General features: G+C 47.1%; 1 long non-coding RNA gene across 3 annotated transcripts in view; it reads right to left on the bottom strand.

Annotated features, from left to right (window-relative positions):
* Positions 1 to 13286: 13286 nt before the first annotated feature.
* LOC134966910 (uncharacterized) overlaps positions 13287 to 20730 on the bottom strand; it is a 118751-nt gene continuing 111307 nt past the window's right edge. For all 3 annotated transcript variants that reach the window (XR_010188735.1, XR_010188734.1, XR_010188736.1), the window contains one exon: positions 13287 to 13653. This is a non-coding gene — a long non-coding RNA (uncharacterized LOC134966910). The remainder of the gene's footprint in view (positions 13654 to 20730) is intronic.

The raw sequence follows: 20730 nt of genomic DNA, 5'->3' as shown, positions 1-20730 counted from the left end.
TCAATAACAGCGCTAAAAGTCTCCAGTGCATTTCATCTCTTAAAATACTTTGTCATGGAAGCCTATGAAATCAAAATTGCTTTGGCCCCGTACCCGCACTGGGAACCAATCAGGAGTGACCCGTGGTGCTAAGAAAGAATTGCAAATGGAGGATAGAGGCTCAAATGTATTATGAAGCCACAAAAAGTGATAAAGTGGAGAGTGATAAAGAGATAAAGTATCAGCCAATTAGCTTCTTACCTGCTATGTTACAGGTTGTGTTTGACAAATGACAAGTAGGAGCTGGTTGGCTGGCACTTTACCTCTCTCCATTTTATCACTTTTTAAGGCTTAATTCACTTGGGCCTGGAATGCTTTAACAAAGGTGGTGATTCAGACCTGATCGATGCTGTGCGTTTTTCGCAGAGCGGGGGATCAGCAATAAACTGCGTATGTACCACAATGCGCACGCGCGTCCGCCAACAACTGACAGGATGGTGCAAAAATTCCTATAGCATGGGCGTTCGCAAGGTAATTGACAGGTAGAAGCCGTTTGTGGGTGGTACGTTACTGGACCGTTTTCTGGGAGTGTCTGGAAAAATGCAGGCGTTCCCAATCGTTTTCAGGGAGGGTGTGTCACGTCAGCTCCGGCCCCGATCAGCCTGCTCTCATCGCACTGGAGGAGTAAGTCCTGGGTTGCGCACAGACTGCACACACTGGATTTTTGCAGGTCGGCGTACACATGCAATCGCACACCTGCACGGCGAATTTACACTCCCCCTTGGGCGGCGACTATCTGAACGCAGGACCGCAAAGTAAGCAGCCCAGCGACCAGGTCTGACTCACCCTCAAAGTCTTTTATGAGATGTGGTGCAGTGATTATTACAGGAGTACCAGAGACAACAGGTCTGGGGACATCTGCTGTCATTTTTTTCCATTGCAGCCACGTACCAAAATTTGCTATTGACAATGGGGGTCAGTCCGAGTTGTTCGCACGCTAGCTATTTTTTGCAGCGCTGCGATCAGGTCATAACTCGGCAAAACTGCACATGCGTATGCACCGCAATGCGCAGGCACGTCGTACGAGTACAAAGCGGATCGTTGCTGAGCGATGGATTTAACGAATAATCCATTCGCACAGCCGATCGCAAGGAGATTGACAGGAAGAAGGCATTTGTGGGTGTCAACTGACCGTTTTCTGGGAGTGCTTGGAAAAACGCAGGCGTTCCCAAGAATTTGCAGGGCGTGTGTTTGACGTTAATTCCGGGACCGGACAGGCTGAAGTGATCGCAGACCTACTCAGAAATTGCACAAACTGTTTTTGTAGTGCTCGGCTGCACACTTGCAAAGTGAAATTACACTCCCCTGATCACAGCACTGCAAAAAATAGGTAGCGAGCAATCAGTGCATTATGCTATACATAGATAGGCATGAAGCAACGTGGACTCCCAGGCAGGCTGGCGATCACATGGAGTGAATACAATGACTGGCATACAGTGCTTCATATGGGAAGAGATTTCCATGACCGTAGCACAAGCATAACCTTATTCAATTAGGATGTGACCTACTTTCATGTGTCAAGGCTAACCGTGTTCTACCACACCTTCCCACCACCATACACACATACATACATACATACATACATACATACATACAACAATTTAAATAAATAGTAAAAAGAAAAGTGACCTGCCGCTAGCAGTATTTATAACACAATTTAGATAGATCATACCTCCCAACATGAGCCTCTCCAGGAGGGACACAATGCTCTGCTTCTGGACTTCCCTCTTAATTTGTGATTGCCTGCACCTGTTTTGAACAGGGTAATGGATAAGAAAGGTGTTTCAGCACAGGTGATGGCAATCATCCATTAAGAGAAATGTCCAGGAGCAGAGCATTCTGTCCAGTAGCGGATCTTGCCACGGGCAAGCAGGACTTTTGCCCAGGGTGCCACCTTCCGAAGGGCGCCGGCGCCATCCGGAGGGCGCCGCACCATGGCAAGATTCGCTGCTGCTGTGGTGCCCCCCGCTGCCGCGGCCCGCTGTCCCGCTGTCCGTTGTGAATGGAAACTAGATGCTACGCGTCTATTTTCCCTTTGAGGGCTGCCCGCTGTGAAGGGAAACTAGACGCTATGCATCTAATTTCCCTTCCTGGAGAGGACCTTCACTGTAATGATGTGCTATGCGCGTTGACGTCATCGCACACCGCATAGCAAAGGTCCTCTCCACAAAGGGAACTAGACGCTTAGCACCGCACATCCTACAACAGTACAGGGGGCGTAACTGACCATGCCCCCTGTGTGAAGCCACGCCCCCTATTGCCGCCCGGGGTGCGAGAAGCCCCGGAACCGGCCCTGATTCTGTCCCTCCTGGAGATGGTCATGTTGGGAGGTATGGATAGATACCAATTTTATCATACATGCAAAAAGTACACAGTACTGGCCGGTTCATATACAATTACAAACAGCTTAAACTTTGAAAAAATATATATAAAAAACGTTACTGTACAAAGTAAAAAAGGCACACGTTTCTGTTGAAGTTAATTGCAAGTTGTTAGTGGCATCAAGAAGCAGCTGTGGTTAATAATTAGAAAAAGTCTATGCAAGCTTAGAGAACCAAAGTTCCTATACGGCGACGCTCCACATTAATGTTATGTTCTCCCAAAGAAAGGTGGAAGTTTTTATAGTCACCTTTTTGTAGGCTGCACTCCTGGCCAGGCAATGCACATTAGCAGGTAGAGAGCCTGTCCAGGCAGGGAAGCTCCAACTAATTAATTTGACATATTATAGTTCTTGGGGCTGGTGTCTCCCGGCTGCTGGTGCTCTAATAACCATTCTGTTGCAGCCTTCTCCAGAGTCTCCGCTTTCCCCTAGGACCAGTGGCGTAACTCCTGCCCCCGCAGCCACTGCGTTGGCTTGGAGGCGCAGGGCTGCGGCGGCACAACCGTCACTGATTGCTGCTGTGAGTTTTGGGAAGGAGTCGGAGGGCACAGCGCCCACCTCTCCTGTGTGTCCCTCCTGGGTCTCTGGCGGCAGCGACGTGTCTGTTAAATGAAGTGCTGGTTCGTGACAAACCGGCACTTCATTTGACAGACACGCCGCTGGAGACACAGGATGGACACAGCCAGGATAGGTGCACGCTGTGCCCTCCAGCTCCTTCCCGGACTCACAGCAGCGGTGGAGGGTGTGTACCTGGCACTGGGGGGGGGGCAGATTTGGCACTGGGGGTATATATGTAGCTGTAACGGGAGGCATATGTGGAACTGGGGGCATATGTGTATCTGGCACTGGGGGGGCATATTTGGCACTGGGGGCATATATGTGTAACTGGTACTGTGGGGGATATTTGGCACTGGGGGCATATGTGTTTCTGGCACTATGGGGGTATATTTTTATCTGGCACTGTGGCGGAATATCTGGCACTGGGGGCATATGCAGCACTGGGAACACAGCCCTAGCAACAAGCATTACCCCCTGATAACAAGCACAACACCCAGCTCATGAAATCCCTGGCAATAAGCATTATCCCCTAGCAACGAGCATGACACCCAGTGCATGAAACCCCTGGCAGCGAATATTACCACCTGGCAACGAGCTTGACACCTAGCGCATGATACTTCTGGCAACGAGCATGACACCCAGCACATGAAAACCCCTGGCTCCATGCATGGAACCAAGAGCATGAAACCCCTGGCAACGAGCAGGTAATTTAAAAGTAATTAGAAGCCTTACTGTAGGGCTTAATGTGTAATGGGCATTGTGGTGTGTGGCATAACGTGTCACAGGCATTATGGTGTGTGGTCAGTGGCGTAACTACTGCCCCCGCAGTCCTCACGGTGGCTTGGGGGCGAGGGGCTGCGGGGGCGCCACTGATTACAGCAGACTGACATGCGGACGAGCGCCCGCATGTCAGTCTGCTTTCTCCTTCCCGCCGCCGCTTGTTGGAGGGACACGGACGGCACAGCGTGTGCCTCTCCTGTGTCCCTCCTGCATCATCTCCGGCGGCCGCGGGTCTAATAGGGGGAAGTGCCGTCCGTGAGCTCTAATTGGCTCACGGACGGCACTTCCCCCTATTAGACCCGCGGCCGCCGGAGATGATGCAGCAGGAGGGACACAGGAGAGGCGATCTGTGCCCTCCGTGTCCCTCCAATAAGCGGCGGCGGCGGCACTGGGGGGAATATCTGGCACTGGGGGGGGGATGTCTGGCACTGGGGCATATATGGCACTGGGGGAGAGATGTCTGGCACTAGGGGGGATATCTGGCACTGGGGCATATATGGCACTGGGGGGGGGATGTCTGGCACTGGGGGGGATATCTGGCACTGGGGCATATATGGCACTGGGGGGGAGATGTCTGGCACTAGGGGGGATATCTGGCACTGGGGCATATATGGCACTGGGGGGGGGATATCTGGCACTGGGGGGGGATGTCTGGCACTGGGGGGGATATCTGGCACTGGGGGGGGATGTCTGGCACTGGGGCATATATGGCACTGGGGGGGATGTCTGGCACTGGGGCATATATGGCACTGGGGGGGGGATGTCTGGCACTGGGGGGGATATCTGGCACTGGGGGGGGGATGTCTGGCACTGGGGCATATATGGCACTGGGGGGGGGATGTCTGGCACTGGGGGGGGATGTCTGGCACTAGGGGGGATATCTGGCACTGGGGGAATATCTGGCACTGGGGGCATATGTGGCACTGGGGGGGAATATATGGCACTGGCGGCATATCTGGCACGGGGGGAATATCTGGCACTGGGGGCATATGTGGCACTGGGGGGGAATATCTGGCACTGGGGGCATATGTGGCACTGGGGGGGGGGTATATGTGTACCTGGCACATGGGGGGGGGGCTATATTTGGCACCGGGGGCATGTGAGTACCTGGCACCGTGGGGGAATATCTGGCACTGGGGTCATATGTGGCACTGGGAGCACAGCCCTAGCAACAAGGACTACCTCCTAGCAACGAGCATGACACCCAGTGCATGAAACACCTGACAACGAGCATGACACCCAGTGCATGAAACACCTGGCAACGAGCATGACACCCAGTGCATGAAACCCCTGACAACGAGAAGGTAATTGAAAAGTAATTAGAAGCCTTACTGTAGGACTTAATGTGTAATGGGCATTACGGTGTGTGGCATAATGTATCACGGACATTGCGGTGTGTGTCATAATGTGTCACAGGCATTACGGTGTATGGTATACTATATCACGGGCATTGTGGTATAATGTCTCAAGGTCATTGCGGTGTGTGTCATAATGTGTCACAGGCATTGTATGTGCTATAATGTATCAGGGGCATTGCAGTGTATAGCATAATGTATAACGGGCATTGCGATTCCTGTCATAATGTGTCGGGGGCATTACGGTGTGTGGCATAATGTGTCACAGGCATTACGGTGTGTGGCATAATGTGTCACAGGCATTACGGTGTGTGGCATAATGTGTCGGGGGCATTATGGTGTGTGGCATAATGTGTCATGTGCATTATTGTGTGTGGAATAATGTCTAAGGGCCATTGCAGTATGTGGCATAATGTATACTGGGCATTACTATAAGGAGGAAAAATGACAAATAATGTAAGGGGCATGAATCAGGATTATTTTTCTTTCCTGTGGTGGCTAACGTCTGGGCGTGCAGGTTGCAAAACTGGGGTATAAGGTAGTCTTTTCCTGCAATACCACGCCCCTTTATGGGAAACCACGCCCATTCCGACAAAACCATGCCCCTTTTTTTGCAGCGCGCGCCTTCGGCGCGCGCATATTTATCCCTTTCTTGCTCCCAATTATGCGGCGGGTGGGGATGGGGGGGGGGGGGGGGGGGGGGGGGGCCGCCAAAGAATTTTTTGGCTTGGGGGAGAAAAATTTCTAGTTACGCCACTGTGTGTGGTATACTGTAAAACGAGCATTGTGGTATGTGGTATAATGTCTCAGGGGCATTGCAGTGTGTGGCATAATGTATAACGGGCATTGCGGTGTGTGGCATAAGGTATAACAGGCACTGTGGTATGTGTCACAGACATTACGGTGTGTGGTATACTATATCACAGGCATTGTAGTATGTGGTATAATGTCTCGGGTATTACAGTGTGTGGCATAATGTATAACGGTCATTGCGATGCGTGGCATAATGTGTCACAGGCATGACAGTGTGTGGCATAATGTATCACAGGCATTGTATGAGCTATAATGTATCATGGGCATTGCAGTGTGTGGCATAATGTATCACGGACATTGCAGTGTATAGCATAATGTATAACGGGCATTGCGATGTGTGGCATAATGTGTCACAGGCATTACGGTGTGTGGCATAATGTGTCGGGGGCATTATGGTGTGTGGAATATTGTGTAATGGGCATTATTGTGTGTGGCATAATGTCTAAGGGCCATTACAGTGTGTGGCATAATATATTCTGGGCATTACTATAAGGAGAAAAAATGCCAAATAATATAAGGGGCATGAATCAGGATAATTTTTTTTCCTGTGGTGGCCAACGTCGGTGCGTGCAGGTTGCAAAACTGGGGTATAAGGTAGTCTTTTCCTGCAATGCCAAGCCCCTATGTGCAAAGCCACACCCATTTCAGCAGGGTCATGCCCCTTTTTGCGGCACGCTCAGATTCACCACTATGCTAGTGACAATTATGGGGGGGCAAGAGAATGTTTTGGCTTGGGGGTTATAAAATTTCTAGTTACGCCACTGCCTAGGACCACCGGCAAAATTCCAGTTGGAGGTGCTGGTACACTGGTATATAGTCCTTGATGCATTTCCCCACCTTTAAGACCAATCGGCGGCTTCCTCAGAAGGATATTCTGCACCACAGCCATTGCACCGCAGCACCGCAGCCTTTGCACCGCAGCACCGCAGCCCTTGCAGCCCTCCCCACCGGAGGACCCATAAAATGTGCATAGGTTTTCTTATAGTATACACACAGCAAATAAATACTTTGTGGTTTTTCCTTCATCATTAATCTACTTTCCAGGACAGCAAATAAATAGGATGCTATGTGGAGGTTTTCATTACAAATGCACTAGATACTGATCACCGGCATATCTAGAATGAGTGCAAGGTGCCCTGGGTCCAGTGGGGCCCACACAATACATAACCTGCACCCATATAATTTTTCTTACTGCTTGGTCGGCCTGGTGCTGGCTACAGAGCTGCAGTAATGACTGGGAAAATGGTCGCCGTGGCCATTTTACCAGGGATTTGCATGTATGCAGTAGAGATGTCCCCAGAAACAAGACACAGGCACCATGTTCCGGAGATCTGAGCATTTACAGTAGATTCCGGCACAATGACAGAGTTACTGCATCGCCAGAGAAGAGGGGCCCTGATCGATGCCTGCACACAGGCCCCCTCCTCTCTTAAGCAGCCCCTGATACTGATCGTGCATCTCTAATTCAGTTTTGTTGCTGTTTGTCACCTGATTCTGAGTTGGACAGTTCTGCCGGCTCTTTTCCTTACAGCCACAGCATTGCACGTGCTTTCAGAGCCGGCCATAGACATAGGTAAACTAGGCAATTGCCTAGGGCATTTGATATGCCTGGGGGCATCAGCAGCTTCTGCTGATTAAAATGATATGCAGCATGCCTATATTCTGTATGTAGCATTTCATATCCAGTCTCACACAGTATATAGGCATGCTGCATATAATTTTAATCAGCAGAAGCTGCTTGTGCATCCTAGCCACATAGCAATGCAAATAAGATGCATTTTCATTAAAAAAATGTGCCCGACGTTAGCATTGAGGCAAGATTTATGAGGACACATCTGTATTCAAGCAGAGGCAGAGGTCACAGTGTTAGTGGCAGTGGGAGTGTTGTGTGTATTTGAGTAGGTTGGTTGTGCAGTAGTGTTCGGAATATGTGTAAGGAGCATTATGTGTGTCATGTAAAAATGCATTAATAATGTGCAACATATGTGTAAGGGGCACTGTGTGTCATTATGTGTATAAGGGCATTAATAATGTGCGGCATATGTGTAACAGGGAACTACTGTATGTGTGTTATTATGTGTATAGGGACACTAATAATGATCAGCAAATGTGTAGGGGCCACTATGTGTGTCATTATGTGTATAAGGGCATTAATAATGTGCGGCATACTGTATGTGTAAGGGATATTACATGTAAAAGGGCATTAATAAAGGTTGTCATAATGTGTAAGGTGCATTATGTTTATAAGGACATTAATAATGTGTCTCATATGTGTAAGGGGAATTACTGTGTAGCATTACATGTATAAGGTTCTCTACTATGTGGCGTTGCATATAGAAAGGGCACTACTGTGTCGTCTAATGTGAATAAGGAGTAATTTAGTGTGATATAATGTGAATAAGGGGCTCTACTGTGAGGAGTAACGTTTATAAGGTAAAGTGATACCACTGTGGGATGTAATATGAATTATGGACACTATCGCATGATCAAATGTGAATAAAGTTGCAGTATTGTGTGGCGTAATTGGAATTGGGGTTACTATTGTGGGGCCATGCCCCTTGCCAGCAAAAACACACCCCTTTTTGGGCTGTGCGCCAAATGTGCTTACTGTCTCTATTTAAAATATAGGCGGTACAAACCCCAAAATAAGGACTGCTATAAATGAGGGATGATGGTGCTGGGAAAGAGGTGCAAGGTCAGAGGCGGAACCAGCGGTGGTGCTAGGGGGCACCAGCCAAAATCCTGCCTAGGGCATCATATTGGTTAGGGCCGGCTCTGCCTGCTTTCATATGCTAATGTTACATTCAACCAAAGTAAGACATAAATCCATGTGTCTGAGAGTGCAAGCTTGCCCTGCCGCAGTTCTGGTGCACGCAGATGCAGGCTTCACCGTATAATGGGGGTAATTCCAAGTTGATCGCAGCAGGAAATTTTTTAGCAGTTGGGCAAAACCATGTGCACTGCAGGGGAGGCAGATTTAACATGTGCAGAGAGAGTTAGATTTGGGTCTGGTGTGTTCAATCTGCAATCTAAATTGCAGTGTAAAAATAAAGCAGCCAGTATTTACCCTGCACAGAAACAAAATAACCCACCCAAATCTAACTCTCTCTGCACATGTTATATCTGCCTCCCCTGCAGTGCACATGGTTTTGCTCAACCACTAAAAAATTTCCTGCTGCGATCAACTTGGAATTACCCCCAATATTGGCACTTGCACCAGCCCCATACTATGTGCAGAAGATCAATCAGAAATAGGCATTCCTTCCCCGTAAGCATGGCGCAGAGTCGCACAGAGCTATACATACACACCCACCACCCTACTGATAATACTGCTCCCATCTGTCATCTCTGTCACTAATGGTAATAGTACCCCCCAGCTGTCATTCTGTGTCCCTGCATCTACTACTACCCACAGTGTCAACTCTGTCCCTACTTCTAATACTTTCCCCAACTTTCATTCTGCGTTTTCCAACTACCAACATGTCCCTGTTACTACTACATCCTCCCACTATCATCTGTGTCCCTGCAACTACTTCCCCTGCATCATCTCTGTCCCTACTGCTATAGCAACCCTCCATCTATTCTCCTGTGTGTTCCTACTGCTGCTATTTCCTTGTAACTAGTATAGCTCCAAGCATTCATCTATGTCCCTGATTCTACTACTACCCCCAGTGTTATCTCTGTCCCTACTGATCATGCTACACCCAACCTCCCAACCTATCATTCTGTGTTTCTCTACTACCAACATGTCCCTGCTACTATTACTTCAACTCCCAGTTATTACCTGTGTCCCTGTCACTACTACTACCCCCAGCGTCATCTCAGTCCCTCCTGCTAATGCTACCCCCCCCCCAGCTGTCATTCTCTGTGTTCCTACTACCTCTATGTCCCTGCTGATGCTGTTACTACTGCAACCCCCATCTGTCACCTGTGTCCCTGCCATTACTACTACCCACGGTGTCATCTCTGTCCCTACTACTGATAATAGCCCTCAACTGTCACCCTCTTTGTTCCTATTACTACTACATCTCACCGCTGTCATATGTGTCCCTGCAACTACTACTACTTCCAGCGTCATCTCTGTCCCCACTGCTAATACTACCCCCTAGCCTTCATCCTCTGTGTTCCTACTATGAACACCCTACACTAATACTGTATGTCACTAATACTTCCACCCACCGGCCACGTGTCACTACTACTATTAAACCTCTGTGTGATTATACAAATTAATACCGGATAAAGCATTTTTTCCAATAATTTTAATTTTTATTCAATATTTCATTTTTAATCTCCAGCTGGCTAGGATGACTAATTGAGAAAGGTAACCCTGAGTCATAACCCCCCTAACCCTAACCCACCTTTCCCGCAGCCGAAACCTAACCCTCCCTCTCTGCAGCCTAATCCTAACCCTCTCTCCCCTGCAGCCTAACCCTAACCCTCCCCATGGGCGCCTAACTCTAACCCTCCCTCTCCACAGCCTAGCCCTGACTCTCCCCCCGCATAGACAGACACTCCAGTCCAGCCCTGCAGGTATACACTGGCGGCCAGGTTGGGAAATTGGTAATTTTAAACATATGTAAAAATCCTGATTCCCTCATCCCGACTGCAAATCGGACATTTTTAAAATGGTCCATTTCCCAGATTTCCCAATGGATCGCCAATCATCGTTGGCCACCCGTCCGTAGATCAGTGTTTCCAGCCGGATGGGAAATAAGCGCTTAGATGTACCGGGGCCATAAACTGCAACAGCATCATTTCAGGTCTGGGGCATTATTTGCAATGAGGGAAGAGACACAGATTTGGGGTATCATTTTTAAGGGGATGGCAAAATGAGGAAGGGGCGGGGCAGATTGTGGATTTTTTTATGAGAGAGGGGATTAGATCTGTAGGGTAAGTTTTAATTAAGGATGTTATTTGCCGGTATGTTTGCGTGAGGGGGAATGTGGGGCACAAAGAATGGGCCAAGGCGCCAATGTGGGATAAGGGGGATCAGATCTGAGGTATAGTTTTTAATCAGGTGTGTGGGGCAGGATATTTGGATTATGATTTGTAATGGAAGGTTGGGTGGCTGGAATCTGGGGTCTGATTTTAAACAAAAGTAGGTCAGATCCGGCATATTTTTTTTAATTTGCGACTGCAAGTAGAGGTGGACAGATAGTATGCTTTTAAATAGAGGTGACTGTAACGCTCCCTGCCCTGAACAGAGTTCCCGGGAACAGTCTTTGCTTTGTCAGTTGGGGCTAGTAGGTTTTGTGTGAGTTTATAGCTCTTCTACATATCATTTTTTTTTATATTTTTAATGGTCTTCTTAACCACATTACATAAACATTGCTGCAACAATTTTGTTACACTCAATTTTCTGGTATAAAGTCTGGGGTCACATGCTTGTGTTTGCCCCCCAGGCTGAAAGTTGCCAGCCAGCCTCTGGGTACAAAGCAACGCAGCCCACTAATTGACATTTTACATTATAATACCTGACGGAGAGTTTGAAAAACTCCATGGTGCAGGTTTTTTGTTGCAGCCACTGGGTTTTGTTATCTTATTGTGAGACTGAAAATGGGCCGTGGTGATTTCTAGAGAAATCAATGCATCTTTTTTCCTCGCACCTCCAGAGGACTAATTAAGCATTAGGAAGTTTCCAATTGATTAATTAGTCAGTAAGTACTGTCGGAAGTCTTCTGCATCCAATCTCTGGAGCTAGGTCTTCTGCAACAGCGAGTATGTAGTGTTTGGAAGTGTGTGTGAGTGTGTGTGACCCCCAGTGTGTGTGTGTGTGTATGTGTGTGACACCACCCCTGCCCCCCCCCCCCCCCTTCATGCAGTGTAATTACCCTGGAGGTAGCGCTGGAAGAACTACATCTCCCAGAAGCCTTTGTGCCTCCTAAAAGCCCCTTTCCCAGTGGGAAGATGGAGGGGAGACCACAAGAAGCTGCTTAAACCCCCAGAGACCACCAGACAGGTGAGTATCATTCTTCTCTTCACACGCCACAGGGTTTTAATCACTGAAAATCGATCATTTAAAACAAAAAACCTGTATACCACAGGTATTGGGGACTTGCATACACGCGGTAATCTAAAATTGGGCACAAGTTACACAAGTTGTTTTTTTTTACCTCGCTAAGGGGGATATTTAATAAATCATAATTATCTCATAAAAGCTGGAAATGTGATATTTATGTTATCTGGAGATGGAGATAAATATCTCCTCTCCAGTGGCAGTTGCAGAGCAGTCCACAATTTAAATAGGGGAGCCACGCCAACTGCCACCCCAAGCACTGCCAGACATTGCTGTTCGGGACTCACTGGCAGTTACACCAACTGCCAGTGAGTCCCGAACAGCAATGTCTGGCAGTGCTTGGGGTGGCAGTTGGCGTGGCTCCCCTATTTAAATAAAATTTTGGACTGTGCTGCAACTGCCACTGGAGAGGAGATAATTTATTAAATATCCTCCAATACTTTGCACCCAACTGAATTCCCCCCTTAGAGCCTGATTCTGAGGTGTAAGTAAAGCAAAAAGAGTAACTTTGTACCTGAACAACACATGTTGCACTGCAAGGGGAGCTAAAGCATTTATTTGTTCTGTATGCAGGGTAAATACTGGCTGCGCTTGAATGCAGCCCACAAAAATTCTGGACAGTCACAACCTCCAAATTTCATTCACACACTGTCTACCTTTACCTCCTCCCAACATTCTCAGTGGTAATTATAGACCCCTACTCAATTTGTCCAGGTTACAGCCATAGCTCCTGACTGAGTTGGGGGGCACAAAAGCTTGCGGACAAGGACCCAAAATCTGCATCCTAAATACTGTGCTATTTAGGGCCCCCTAATCTGAAGTGCCCCAATAGGGTTGAAACAGGGGTCTATGGGGTGGGGATGCTGGTTTCCTTCAAGTAGAGCAGTGGCCAGAGCCCAGGATTCACTGGGCAGCTCTGCAGGGTGTTTGTCTGGAGCGTGCCTTGGATACTCTGGGCGGCACTGCAGTGGTGCTACTGGCTGCTGGGTGCCGTTCCAGGCAACCCGTCAGGCACACAAATTTGCCGTGGATCAGCAGCAGTGCCGCTCCCAGTGCCTTGCAACCTGTACTACAGCACCGCTAACATACCCCTAGTTATAGCCCTGTGACCAAGCCCCCCCCCCAAATCCATAATCTAGCTCTGAGCAAATGTAAACTGTGCAGAGATCTGGTGGTGTGGATTAGTATACAGTACATGCAATGCTGGGTGCAGGGAGCACACACTAATGCTTACTAGTAAGGGATCTGAGGCCCACTCAATGTAAACGATAATTACATTGGTCACTTAGTACATATCAGAGAATCAAAAGCCAGTCAGTGTTTTTAAGAATTCTTTATTGGCCTTTATTTATTTCATGGGCAATCCTGAGCAGGCACACACGTGTTATTCAGATACCAATACCCCGGCTTACAGACACAGCCTCCCTTGCATAATGGATTGTGGCAGATTACTGGCTTTTTATCAGTCTCCTCCTTTTTCTTGTCCTCGCAGCGTCGGCCACAAATTGAGGCGCAGCTGTTGTACGTTGTGTTCCCTTTACAGGACTCACACGTAGCCCTTTCCACACAGTTTCCATTATCATCGGGTAGGAAACCCTCCTTGCAGACACAACCTGGAGGACATGTACGAGGTGTTCTGTAGTTGCTGCAGGTTGGGCAGTCACTTTCAGATGCCTTGTATTCTTGGTTCTCTCTGCATTGCATAGTGGTGGCTGTAAGATAGCATAGAGAGAGATATAATAAGGTTCTGCAGACCGAAAGATTCATCTTATCTGTAATGAGGAGTACCGGGACTCTACCAGCAGAGATTGCACCTCATACTAAAAAGGGCTGTAAGTTCCTTTTGGCTGTCAAAGTCAGAAAAATATCTCTATGCACACTACCATATTTGCACCTCACACAGGTCCGTGCTGCGCATGCGTACGCTCTCCCGTACGTGCGCATACTCACAGTCGCGGGCACCCGCAGGCGCATGGTATGCGTATTTACGGTAGAGTTTATGCGATCATAGCGTGCGACTCAATCATTACATATTTTCACTAATAATGTATTTTGTAGATCATGGTCCCTTTGATAGATTCTGAAAGTTTGGTTAATATAGAATGTTCATGAACAGAGGAATCCCTCTTTGTTTGATACGAAGGGTCAGATAGGAGTAATACAGTGGTGTTTAGTATCCATCGGAAGAATATTTAATTAGAAATATTCCGGTGTTGGTTTGAAGCAGATCAATCGCTCGTGCGAATAGTTATGGACATAAGAAGTTTATGAACATTTACTTTATTTGCACTTTATTACCCATGCGGCGGGAAACCCAGTTTCCCTCCCACCTGAGCAGTTGGAAATAGTCACAGCCCACCTGTATGAATCAACCTATGACCTTTTGTTATAATGCGAAGCCGAATTCCTGTGTCCAATGAACAATGAGATTGTAGGGACCATTGAATTGTATTGTGTGTGGGGCATAAATAGCGGGCCGACCATATCCAACTTCACTCTCTTCAACGGTTCTCATTGCTGATAATCGGGAGCTGGATATCGAGGCGCATGCGATCGTTCCCCTTGTGCGTAAGTTCTCTCCGTAATCATATTGTCTTACTATGAGCCATTTCTCTCTCTCCCTCTCTTCTTATTCTCTCGTATTTTCCCTTGATTAGACTTGAATTGTATTGTATTATATTTCCTGTGTAGTTATCTGGTTAGTTGGTTTATGTTATACTGTAGTGTATGCTTTGTACTGTGATTCTTTTTGCAAGTAATAGTCATAATACATATAATAGGTTTCGGACCCTAAGCCAGGTATCTGTGTATTCTTTATAGTGTTAAGTATTCTCTGAGCGTCGGTGACGCTCAAGCAGCTTTGTAGGTAATCAGGTTACACAAGGTTGCACTTACACATTGTCTCCACACTAAGGTTTACTGTGTATTTCATTGCTAAAGGTATAGATATAAAGGTTTAACGTTGTGAGCGTCTGCATCGCTGGTGATCTCCTCGTGGTCCCGAGCGTCCGCTACGCTATAGCTAATCATTACGTTAGTCGGCAGCCAATAGCGTGCCTGCCAGTGATCACTTAGCCGTAAGCGAACGTGACGCTTGAGCGTCTCGCCTACGGCTGAGCGATCGTTACGCAACTTGCGTACCCTTACGGTACTTCTTACGTAGCTAGCGTACAGTGTTCTTAGACCTCATAAAGGGTTATATACACGATAAATATTTAGCTTTATCAATTGGCGGCTCGTCCTGTCCTTCACATATCTGCACTAGGTAGATCAGCAGACATTATCCCTCAGCAAAGGGCGGGAGGTTGTCTCGTAGTGCTGACGGGATAAGCGTCTGCTTCGCTTAGATAAAAGAGTGCTGAAGGAATCCGGGAACCGGAGGTAAGAACAAAACGCTAGTGTCTTTTAAAACTGTATTTTTCTGTCTTGCGTACACACGCACGCACACATATATATCTGCATTTCTTCTTTTTCATTTTCGTATATCACTCTCCTGTCTGCCAGTTTTATAGTCGATAGAAGTGCTAAAAAAAGATTTGCCGTTATTTCATAGTTTAAGAGTAAAGGTAATATAGTTAAAAGATAGACAAACACACAGTTTTGCCTGGGAGATAAGGCGAAGTCAGTGTGTTGTGTGGTAGATGACCAGGGATCATCTACATTGATAAAAATATAAATTGTGTTACGGTGGATCTTTGCTTTGCGTACACGTGTCCCTAACAAAAGACTTGTGTACGCAATCCAAAGGCGGACGCACGCAGCGTACATTACGCAACGGAGCGTCCGGTTACGCCCACGTAGCTCAAGTCACGATAAGTTGATTTTTAACGCAACGCGATAAGTAACGCAAAGCGGTAAATAGCGCCACAGGCGATAAATAACGCAAGTCTATTTTTGGAAATCCAAAATTTAAATTAACAGATCCTGCTCCTAATTGGTAACACAGCTGGGCTAAAGAAAAAAAATTTCTGCGCAGAAATAGAAATAGAAGCAAAAGGGTACATGTGATGAGTGAGTGTTTTTGTATTACATAAGTTTATATAACTTAAAGGTTGAACCACAAGAAAAGTCGAGTACTCGTGAGGTACACGCGTGTAAGTGACGTGCACGGTGGCTAGGGAGGCATCCTTGGTTAAACATAATATTTGAGCATTAGAGTATAGCGGACCAGTATAGAACAAGACCAGGAGGTCAGACCAGGAGGTCGTACAGAACAAGACCAGGAGGTCATAACAGACCAGGAGGTCCAGGTACAGTAAACAGGGAAGTCCGCTATACAGTTCAGAGGCACAACACCGAGAAGGGTTGGTGCAAGACCCATATAGGCCGTACAAGCTCTGGCTGAAGGAATTCGCAGTCGTAAGTTTCGATTCCATTGGTCTTTCTGTACACAAGCTTAGTTGTTTGTGTACTGAACGACTGGACCGCACGTAATTGTGTACAGTAGTTAGTAATCTGACCTAGTACCATTAGAGTAAAGGGGTCACAAACGCTATTTGTACATTCTGACGTGATTTGTGTAATTTTTTATTTTTCAAGAAGGGAAGTTCGCTGGTCACTCAGGAACTATCTGACAAACCTCACCTTTACTGGAAAGAGTAAGTGTTCTGCGGATAACCCTCATATGTTCCAGTAAACAACGGTTTTTATAGGTGCCCTGGGTCGAGTGCGCCAGCACCATATCGGTGTGATCAGGTCGCATTGGTCGGCGTGGGCGAGTGAGTGGGGTACTCGGTAAACCGCCACCGTCGGCCTATTGTGAACAATCTGGTTTTCTGTAAGGGTTCGCTGAAGACCTTGATATAGAGATCAGAGGTAGAGCAAGCAACGCCTGCAGAGTTATGGGGGCCAGTTGTTCAGGTAGGGGGCGATCAACCTCGGTTCGGGTTGATTCAGTGGTCCGACCAATTGGGTCGGCCAGGTATATCATGTGTGAGAAATATGGAAGTCACACAGAGGTTTTATGTGATGAATGGGAGAGAATGACGGTACAAGACCGGGAGAAATTCCCAAGAATAGGTAGCTTCAGCCCAGAGGTGTTACAAAATTTAAGGAGGAGGATATGTCTCATAAAATCAACAAAGAGACGAGTTCAGCATTATGATTATTTACAGTTGTGGCAACAGGAAGGTGAGATACAGAGAGGTTTGGCTCAGGCGGCAGGATCTGGCTCTAGCAGAAAACTGATTGCCACGGCCCCGCCGCCACCATATATATCAGGAGAGAAGTTGATTACGGAGAAAGACGCACTAAGGTGTAACACAAAATCACTTAGTAACTGTGTAAATGTTAATGATAATGTTAACTCATTAACCCATGCAAGTATTAACCCGTGCAAGTTGTACCCTGTTTTGAACTTTCCTCAGGAGTGTGATCAAGAGGACGAAGCGACACCGATTTCAGCGCTCTCTCTAGCAGCCACCATAGCAGAGACCACAGTAGGCACAGCAACACCCACGAGATTAGTAAAGGCCCCTAGCGGAGGGATAGGTGAGGTCGTATCAACTGGTAAGTACGGCACCATGCATTATGCTGAGACTATTTCACCACAAGCTGTAGAATCTACACAGAATGAGGTTGTTAGAATTACTCCTGTTAGGGTAATAGCAGTTCCCAACGGGAAAACAGATGTATCAGGAGCCACTCCCATAAGGAACATTGCCATGTACAGCCCATTTTCCCGAATGGAATTAAGGACCATAGTGTCTGAATTCCCTGACCCTAGAAAAGATTTAGTTGCCAGCCAAAAATACATCACAGACTTAGGAAACACTTTAGAGCCCAATAATAAAGATTGGCAGATATTGCTAAAAGCTTGTTTACCCTCCAATGTCGACTCAGCTCAATTTTTAGCTGATTGTGGACTAGATCTGGATGTACCTCTTACAGATGTGTACAACAAAGATAACGTAAGAAGGATAAACTTACAGTTAAAGGAGCAATTCCCAGCAGTTGTTAAATGGAACAAAATATTTTCCATTAAACAAAAAGAGTCAGAAACAGCTGCAGAATATTTTCACCGGGCACTATTAGAAATGGCAAAGTACACTGGTATAGAGGACATTAGGACAAATCCAAACCATCGAGAAATAGCAGTATCTGTACTAATGGATGGTTTGAAGGAAACATTAAAGGCAAGGGTACAGACCACGCAACCATGTTGGCGAGGTCTGTCAGTGTCCACTTTGAGAGAGGCTGCTATTGATCACGACCGAAACATCACCAGACACAGGGAGTCGCAGAGTGATAAGCTAATGTCAGTAAGTATACAGGCTCTGACCACAAAGCAGCCTGCGTATGTACCATCCAACCCTATGGGTAAGTCAACTATGATAACATGTTATTCTTGTCAAAGACAGGGACACTATGCACGAGACTGTAGAGCGAAAAATTCGCAAAGATCATACCAACCCCCTAGACAACGACACGACACACGACATTGGGAGCAAGGTCCGCAGAAACGGAGTTATGAGCCACATACAGGGGAAACAATAAGATATCCCCCGAACAGAGACTGGCATGCCTCTGGTAGTTCCCAACTGTCTCCCTCACAAGTAGTTGCTGCCAGCGGGATTCAGGGAGGTCACCATACCCAATAGGGGTGTGGCCATACCTGTAATCTGCAGCCAGTGAAATTGATTGCCAACCTTGAAAGTGAACCCGAGGTCGCAATTAATGTAGCTGGTAAAACTTTAAACTTTCTTGTAGACACAGGGGCGGCCAAGTCAGTGATAAATTCGACAGTGGGCATGAGGACCACTGGTAGGACAATTCCAGCCATGGGAGTAATAGGAGTAGTCCAGCACTACCCTGTTAGCAAACCAGCCGAGATTACAATAGGGCCTTTGCATACCAAGCATTCCTTTTTGCTGGCTGCATCGGCACCAACCAATCTCCTGGGAAGAGATTTACTGTGTAAAATGGGGTGCGTCATTTATTGTACTCCTGAAGGTGTATTCTTGGACATACCTGAGAAACACGCTCAGGAAGTGCGAGACATGTTAGACTCCCCATCAAAATTAATGTCACATACCATTATGACAAATAGGAATCCATCCCAAGTAGAAGAGATGACATCTCAGATACCAGAGTCACTCTGGACAAAAGACGGACAGGACACTGGATTAATGGCAAACGTAGCTCCAGTAGTTGTACAAGTAAAAGATGGTAGGATAGCTCCAAAAATCCCACAATATCCTCTGAAGCCAGAGGTGGAGTTAGGAGTTTACCCAGTAATAGAGCGCTTGCTACAACAGGGCATTCTGGTAAGAACGTCCAGCACTGCCAATAGTCCCATCTTCCCTGTTAAGAAGAGTGGGGGGAGGGGTTACAGGCTAGTGCAGGATCTAAGGGGGATTAACAAAATAGTTGAGAGTCAGTTCCCCGTAGTGCCAAATCCAGCTGTCATCCTAATGCAAATCCCTCCCACTGCCAAATTTTTCACTGTTATTGACCTCTGCTCCGCTTTCTTTTCGGTACCTCTGCACCCTGACAGCCAATATTTGTTTGCATTCACATACAGAGGAGTCCAATACACGTGGACTCGATTACCCCAAGGTTTCATAGATAGTCCAAGTATATTTTCTCAGGCTTTGCATGATTGTTTACAGTCTTTCCAACCAGACAGTGGATCAGTATTGATACAGTATGTGGACGATTTATTACTGTGTTCAGATTCACTGGAAGCATCTCTGAAGGATACGAAACAGCTCCTGTTTCATCTTTCAGACACCGGACACAAGGTGTCCAAAGACAAGTTGCAATTATGCCAAACTAAGGTAAAATATTTGGGACACTGTCTAACACAAGGACTGAGACACCTGACCGCTGATAGAATCCAAGCAATTAGAGACATGACCCTGCCACAAACCCAGCAACAGATCAGAACGTTTTTAGGAATGTGTGGGTATTGCCGTAATTGGATCCCAGGGTTTTCCATTTTAGCGTTACCTTTGCAGGAAATGGTCTCCTCAAACAAACCTGATAGGATCTCGCATACAGACGAGTCCGAAACAGCATTTGAGAGACTTAAACAGTGCCTAACGCAGGCACCAGCACTAGGTATGCCAGACTATGGGAAACCCTTTGAACTATACGGAACAGAAAGTGCTGGTTGCACTAACCCAAAAACACGGTGATGCCAGCAGGCCAGTTGCATACTACAGCGCTCAGCTAGATACGGTAGCGCGATCCCTCCCCACATGCTTGCGAAGCGTTGCTGCGATAGCATTGCTAGTGACAAAAAGCGAAGATGTCGTGCTAGGCCACAACCTCACAATCCATACGCCACATGCGGTATCAGCCTTATTGAATTCTGCCCAAACCAGACACGTCTCATCAGCGAGGTTTACAAGATGGGAATTAGCACTAATGGCCCCCGTAAACATCACCATAAGGAGATGCAGTGCATTAAATCCTGCAACATATCTCCCAGGTGTGCCTGGTCAGGCACAAAGGGTGGAAGGTGAGAGTGCTGGGGAAGGAGGATTTAATACAAAGGAAGATACACATGATTGTATGGAATATTTGACCCAAAATTTTACCGCAAGGCCTGACATCAGTGACAACCCACTGGAAGATGCAGAACTCACGTTCTACACGGACGGTAGTTGTCACAGACAGTCAGACTCGGGAGACTTGTGTACTGGATACGCAGTCGTAGATGACCAAGACACCATAGAAGCGGAACCGCTAGGCCCACCTCACTCAGCCCAGGTTGCTGAACTGGTCGCCCTAACCAGAGCATGTGAATTGGCTAAGGGTAAGTCAGCCAATATCTACACCGATTC

The sequence above is a fragment of the Pseudophryne corroboree genome, chromosome 10 (assembly GCF_028390025.1).
Source record: "Pseudophryne corroboree isolate aPseCor3 chromosome 10, aPseCor3.hap2, whole genome shotgun sequence".
NCBI classification, from domain to species: Eukaryota; Metazoa; Chordata; class Amphibia; order Anura; family Myobatrachidae; genus Pseudophryne; species Pseudophryne corroboree.
Note: the sequence above shows the minus strand (reverse complement) of the source record. Positions and strands in the feature narration are given on the sequence as shown.